Below are 7,335 nucleotides of genomic sequence, written 5' to 3' on the forward strand. Positions count from 1 at the left end.
ATCTTTATCTTATGCTATGAAAACCTTTATTGATGTCATTACCTCATGTTTCGGCTTTAGCGGGGAGTGACATATGACCATAGGATACATATCAAGGATGACCATGGAGGAGTACAAAAGGAGGAGGCATGATGACAATGGGATAAGGATCGTACCACCCAAAATTCCAACCAATATGAAGTTTGAGCTTACAGGACACATCCTTAGCATGCTAAAAGACATACCATTTTTGGGAGGGATCACGTGGATGCATATAAGCACATTGATGAGTTGTTGTAAATCGAAAATTACTTTAATGTACCAAATGTTGCAGGCGATGCAATGTCCTAAGGATGCTTCAGGTTATGTTTAAAGGAGCAGCAAAAGATTGGTTGAAATCGCTTGCAACAGGAGCTATCACGACATGGCCAAAACTATGAAGTGATTTTATAAAACAGTTTAGTCCACCTTCAAAGATTTCCAAATTGAAGAAAAATATACAAAATTTTCAACAATTCGATAGGGAGTCGTAATACAAGGCATGGGAGCGTTATAAGGGTATGTTACGAAATTTCCCTTAACATGACTTAAACATGCAACAAGAAATCTCCATTTTTTATGATAGAATCAATGTGAGCACCAGGAAACTATTAGATTCCCAAGAACCTATAATGAAGAAAGCTACGACTACTAAAAAGGCTCTTATTGAGGAATTTGAAAAACATTCAAGAGAGTATCATACCCCAAAGGACGATATTACTAGACGAATATCAAATGGAGATGGAGGTCAAGATGGTATTGCTTCGATAATTGCAAAACTCGACACCATGGATAAAAGAATCTCAACGATGGGGCAATCCATTCACGCATTACAAGTTGGGTGTGACAATTGTAGTGGACCACATCTTACAAAGGATTGTGATTTGATGAAAAATGTGTACAAGAAGGCTCGAATATGTTATTCAAGTGGAGATAAATTTGATGAAGATTAGAGGAAATCAATATGGAAGCCATCTGATGAATACAAGAAAGAAAAGGAGGAGAAATATCAACAACAAATTGATGGCTTCTACCAAAAGGAACAAGCCCAACCTGAAAAAAATAGCCGATCTTAAGCTAATGTTGATTAGATTCATGGAAGCGAGCGAGAAAAGACATGATGCCAAAGTTGCAGTACTTAGAGACCAACAAGTTTCTCTTCGAAATCAACAAGAATTTATTTTGAGCATCTAAACACAAATTGGTCAATTAAAAATGCTTGTGCAAGAATGATTATCGGATGCACTTACAAATAAAACCAAGCTAAAACCAAAATTTTATGTCATGGACATATCCATAGAAGAAGGGGAGAAATTAAAGCCTATGGTAGTCCTTGAAACAACCGAAAATCAGTCTGATCGATCACCCAAAAAATTAGAAGAAGAAAAGAAAAGTGACTCTGTCCAGTTACCACGACATGGTGGCCAAGATGCCACATCGTGGGGACTGAAACAAAATTAGGATTCTGCATTTATTAAACCATATCCGCCACCCCCTTCCATACCCATCTCAAGTGAAGCATGATCTTTTAGAGCAAGAGCGCAAAAGGTTTAGGGAGCAAGCGAAAGGGCTCTCGGTTAATACTTCATTCATTGAGTCCATTGTTAAGATGCCTACATACATGAAATTTTTTAAAGGTATAATTAGCAACAAGACGAAGAAGGAGAAGTTATCCAAGGTGGTGCTTAATGACAAATGTTAAGATGTGGTGATGGAAGGTCTTCCAATGAAGATAGGAGATATGGGGCGCCTTACTTTTCCTTGTGAATTTGGCAATTCAACAAAAATGAATGCACCATTCGATTCTGGAGCTAGCATTAACTTGATGCCATTTTCATTTTATGAAAAGCTCAATTTACCGGAGTTGAAGAACACTAAAATGGCAACCTACATGGCTGATTAATTGGTCACTTATCCTCATGGTATTATTTAGGACTTATAAATGAAAATTGTAAAATTCGTCTTTCCAATTGATTCCATGGTCCTAGACATTAAAGAATATGAAGAGGTTTCGATCATCCTTGGAAGACCACTACCCAATACTGTTAAATTTGTGGTTGACATTTGCGAGTGAGCAAAGATGAAGAAATTACTTTTGGAGTAACAGGAACTAATAATTCCTCACGAGTGAACAAAAATGAATTGTGTTTCATGAATGGAGTAGTTGAAGATTTTATGAAGAAAAAGAGGAAATAGAATAATCATAAGAGGAGGAGGAGTCAAAAATTTGGGACAAGCCAAAAATGCACACAGAGTAGACTCCTTTTAAAACAAAAGCATTGTCCCCACTAATTTTTAAAGTCTTTTCATCCATCGCTTCCAATAAAGTCAATAAGACAAATGAAGATGAAGAACTTGGTGATGGAAGAGAATAGGTGAAAATAAAAGAACCCGACAAAGATAAAGAGAATGACGGGATGAAAGAGAAGGCTCCAAGAATAAAGCGCAAGCATGAAGAAAACGCCAACCAGAATAAGAAAGAGAATTCAAAAAAGACATCAAAAAAAGAGTTATGAATAAGAAAAGGAAGAGAGTCAAGATAATGGAAGAAAGGGAGATTCGACTCCCACCCATAACAACGTAGAGTGGGAAGGATTCTGGCTCACGACTCCAACAAAAGAAGCGCTTCCGGGAGGCAACCCTTCTTTGGTTTGGATTTTCTTTTCCCTTTCTTTTAGTTTATTTTTCGTCTTTTGTTTAACTTTTGATTATGATAATTCATTCTCTCATCTTTATTTTATGGTTTTATTCAAGTGTGGGGTCATTAAAGCATGTTGTGCTTTTATTATAAAAAAAATCTAAAAAAATGGGTTTTATTAATTTAACACCCCACAACATGGACATCCCTTGCCCACGACATGGGATTTGAAGGAGCCCCATTTTCTGAAACGTTGACCATCATTACGTGACCTTCTATAAGTCACGACGTGACGAAGTTGGGGACCAAAAAAGAGACAGTTTAAGACCTTAAGTGTGTTTATTTTCTATTCTTTAACCAAACAGCACGTCGTACGCTCCTATTTTGCCCCCACAATTCAGTTTTCAACAAAACTCCCTTGTTCCTTTCTGTTTTCCTACTTAATCCACTTCAAGGTGTGATTACAAAGATCTAATACACTTAATTTTGCTAAGTTTGAACAATAGGTGCGATTAGGGTTAGGATTGTCAAAAAAAATTGAATTCTAACTATGAAATTAATATTGCATGTTTGATTAATGTGTTTAGATTGGCGTTTAGACAAAACCCTTTAACTATTAAGAATTAATTTGACTGAAGATAGTTCCTGATTGTAGAAATGCCTCACAAAGTTGCCACGACATGACGGATCTTAGGCCATAACCTGAAGTCTGGGCGACAAAACAATTTCAGTTTCTATTTTGGCTTGTTTATTATTTTGTAGAATTACGGGTTCGAGAAGAGCACCACAACAACACCAATGAGATGTTTCAAGCCTCCACCCATACTAACAATTCCCACATAACATTTTGCAATATATTTTGAGGATTTGCAACAACCGATTAGGATGGATTCACAAAGGGGATTTTGTTGTTACACCGATGATAGACTGGATATGATTGAGGAGCATTGGAATTATGGATCAGTGGAGCATTTTATGACCCCGTTAGAGAAGTCTTATGGAATTATGTTCCCAGGAATGGTTCATTCATTGACATGTATTCCGAGAAATGATCTCACTATCCATAATTTGGAGATGATGTGTGTGGTTGTGAACGTGGGATGTGTGTATTCTCGAATGACCCATAATTACCAATCGATGATGTAGAGGAACCGAGGGCACGAGAACAATGGAATATGAGACCACAAGGTGGAGAGCAAGGCCAACAACCAGCCAATGTACCAATGGGTGGGGGCCTGTCTCGCGATGATATGATGGAAACTTATTTGGATGGGATATACTTGAGCATGAATCAGATTGGGGACATAATGGAAAATATGGTGCAATATTTAAATATTGCACAACCACCAAATTTAGGCAACCAATATCCATATTGTGTGTCTTGGAGTGAAATATGGTCGGTACAACACGATGGAGCGGGAAATAGCGGAACACATGCGGATGAGGAAGACGAGTGAACCTTTATCCTTTTTATTTTTTGTTTTTATTTTAATTTTTGGTGTGATTTATTTTCTTTTATCTTGGTGTGTTTTAAGTTTTATTTGTTTATTTGAACTTGTAACCAAATAATTATGTTGTTTTCTATGTATTACTCTAGGATTTATTTTTATTGTCATAGAAACTAAAACGATTTTCGAGAGAATAAGAAAAGTCGCGAGAGTTTGAAGGTTATAATCGAGAACCATAACTTTTGATAAGTATGGGGTGCGTATCGAGAGGCTTATGGGGGATTTAAAATGTTTGATGCAGTTTAGAAGTGAAACGAGACATCAAGAAATTCATTTTTGACAGAAGCTATTTTTGGGAGTCACCAATTCCCACGACGTGGCCGACCTTATGCCACGTCGTGGCGAGGCATTCCATCGCGATGGTAGTTTCTTCGTTTATAATCCCACAACGTGGTAGACACATTCCCACGTCGTGACAATTAAGCATCTCAATTTTTCAAGGTTTTTCGCACCAAATTGTCGAAGTCAAAGTTTTTTATTCATTTTTCGGCACATTAAGAAGCAGCGGAGGTCCAATTTCCAACTTACATTTTGAGATGTCACAACTATTTTTACAGCAATCAATTCGATCTCGTCCCTACTACCCCAGGGGAATCAAGTCCTTTTTCTCCCTTTTATTTGCTTTTATTGCTTTATATTATTTTATGCATACATGAGGACATTGTATAAAATAAGTGTGGGTAGGCTGTCAAAAATGGATTTCAAGCATTAAAAAGTTTTGATTGAAAAAAAAATGCTAGATTTTTAAAACTTTTTTCAAAAATTTCTTATAGACCTGAAAAAATAGTCTAATTTGAAAAATACAACATCTGGTGGTACCCTCATGGACACATTCCTCTCTAAGTCGGCCTGGTCTAATCGAAGTCAACTGACCAGTACATATTTTTGAATTTTTGATATTATTGCCTTGGAACTAGTTTGCTAGTGTCATGTGCGATGCTTCAAGGAGAACTCTATTTGTGTCTTCCCAATCCTAGTGAAATAATGAGACAAAAACACGACCTTTTGTCACTTGAAGGACATAATAAGTTTTATTTTGTGAATACCTAGTTCCAATAAAAAGCCTTCAAGTTACAATTTATCTCCTGGGTTCTTTCTGTTAAAATAAAGCGAGTCAATTTTGCAAGCTTTATCTCTTTAATTTATGTATTTTGAGTCTAGTTGTATATGAAAAATAATTAACAGTTAGGAAATAGGATCAATCTGTGGCCTTTGAGACTCAGGAAGTATTTCCTTCGGAGATATTTATATTTATCCACCTAATTATAAAATCATGGATAGATGGAAAGAAAATTGTTACATGACTTTCATCGAAAGTCATGGGTTCTATTAGAGGCCTAAGGAATTACGAGAACCCCAACGAATTTCTTAAAAAGACACAAACTATAGTATTAATAGAAAAAGTTAGTATTATTTGTTTGTTTATTTATGAAAGTTGAACTTTGAAATTATTAGAAAAAAAGATAAAATATTGAAAAAGGTTGTAAAAAAAGTTGAAAGAGAAAATGTTACACAAAAATATGAAGGTGCAGTAATGTATTTATACTTTTAGAACAATTATTATATATATTATTTTTCTTTTTAAAGTCTGTCACTTGGAATTTGGCAATAACTATTGAACCGAAAGGGGTAAATAAAATGGCATATGTTGTAGGAGTGTCATAAATAAATATTGTTCAAAATAAATGGGAAACGTTTATGAGGATTGTGATTGTGAGTATTTAGGGTTTGGCAAATACTTGGGATTTATTAGACAAAAATACATACACTGAGGCGAGACGTAATTAGTGACTTTGAATTGGATTGTTTTGTATGATATTGGTAGGTAATGTTTTGATGTGATGTATTAAAATAAGTTTTGCTTGGGGACAATCAAAAGACAAGTGTGAGATATTTTGATATTGTCATATATATATATATATATATATATATATATATATATATATATATATGTGTGTGTGTGTGTGTGTGTGTGTGTGTGTGTGTTATTTATATGCATTTTAGCAATATTTTGGTAAAAACAAAGATATTTGGTACTTATATGATATATGTTCTATCTTGTAACCAAAGAAGGACATTCTTAAAGAAAATGGACTAAAATAGGACAAAGTTGGGAACTTGGAGGTTAGGGCAGGCATTAAGAGGAAAAGATGAGAAGAAAACGAGCATAAATATGTTTAATTATTTTATATTAACCCATTTAAAATTCATATCATCACAATGATCTTTATATTGGATTTGCATATGATTAAAACTAAATAAATTTTTGATTTGGAATTATTTTTAATTACTATTGTATAGTTTATTTCAGTTTATTTCAACAGTTTGTACATGTTCAAAAACAAATAGACATTTTACTGCAGTTTGCAGACGTTTGGTCCATATCTTCTATTATAGAGGATTACAGATGTGGTTCATATACTATTAGACGTTTTAGTTTCAAAAACACAAACAACACATAAGTTATAAAAATTATTTTTTCTTGACGTTTGTATTGCTTTTATTTTTTGTAATTTTTCATCGCATCTCCTAATTTATTGTTAGTTTTTAGTCTAACGGTATACAACATTAAAAGTTGACGGATAGATATGACTTGACCAAAAATTAAAAGTTTAAAATTTAATTGATAATAAAATATATAGATTTAAAAATACAATAACAAATGTGTATATGTAATCATTCCAAAAAAAATCTCAAACATACAAGTTACACTTTAGTGATTGAAAAGTTTTTACAATTTATATAACAATAAAGAAGACGAAAATATATACAAATTTTTTTTTAATTAATAAATTTGACAATTATATTAAAAAGATTGAAACACTAAAGTATAAACAATTTTTTAGTAAAGAAACAATTATTCATATGGATAAAAATGGATCTTACTATCATACATATTTATAAACCTAGCATTTTTTCTTATATCTCATGCATTTGAAACCCCCATTCTTTTTTCCTTTCACCACATTCATTTGAAACTCCCATGACTTTTCAATTTCTTTATAATAATAATTATAATTTGGTAATTAGGTTAAATAAATATCAAATCTAAAGTGTATTCATATATAAACTAAATTTCAGTATTAAAATAATATCTTTAATTCTACTTATAAAATTATGCTTTTTAACTTTTAACATATTATACTTAATTTATTAGTTTTAATATATTGT

General features: G+C 33.3%; 1 non-coding gene across 1 annotated transcript; it reads right to left on the reverse strand.

Annotated features, from left to right (window-relative positions):
* Positions 1-461: 461 nt before the first annotated feature.
* On the reverse strand, positions 462-568 carry LOC111899753 (small nucleolar RNA R71). The gene has a single exon (XR_002853030.1). It is a non-coding gene; the product is annotated as a small nucleolar RNA R71 (small nucleolar RNA).
* Between the last annotated feature and the right edge of the window lie 6,767 nt (positions 569-7,335).

Source organism: Lactuca sativa, chromosome 4 (assembly GCF_002870075.4).
Source record: "Lactuca sativa cultivar Salinas chromosome 4, Lsat_Salinas_v11, whole genome shotgun sequence".
Classification (NCBI taxonomy): domain Eukaryota; kingdom Viridiplantae; phylum Streptophyta; class Magnoliopsida; order Asterales; family Asteraceae; genus Lactuca; species Lactuca sativa.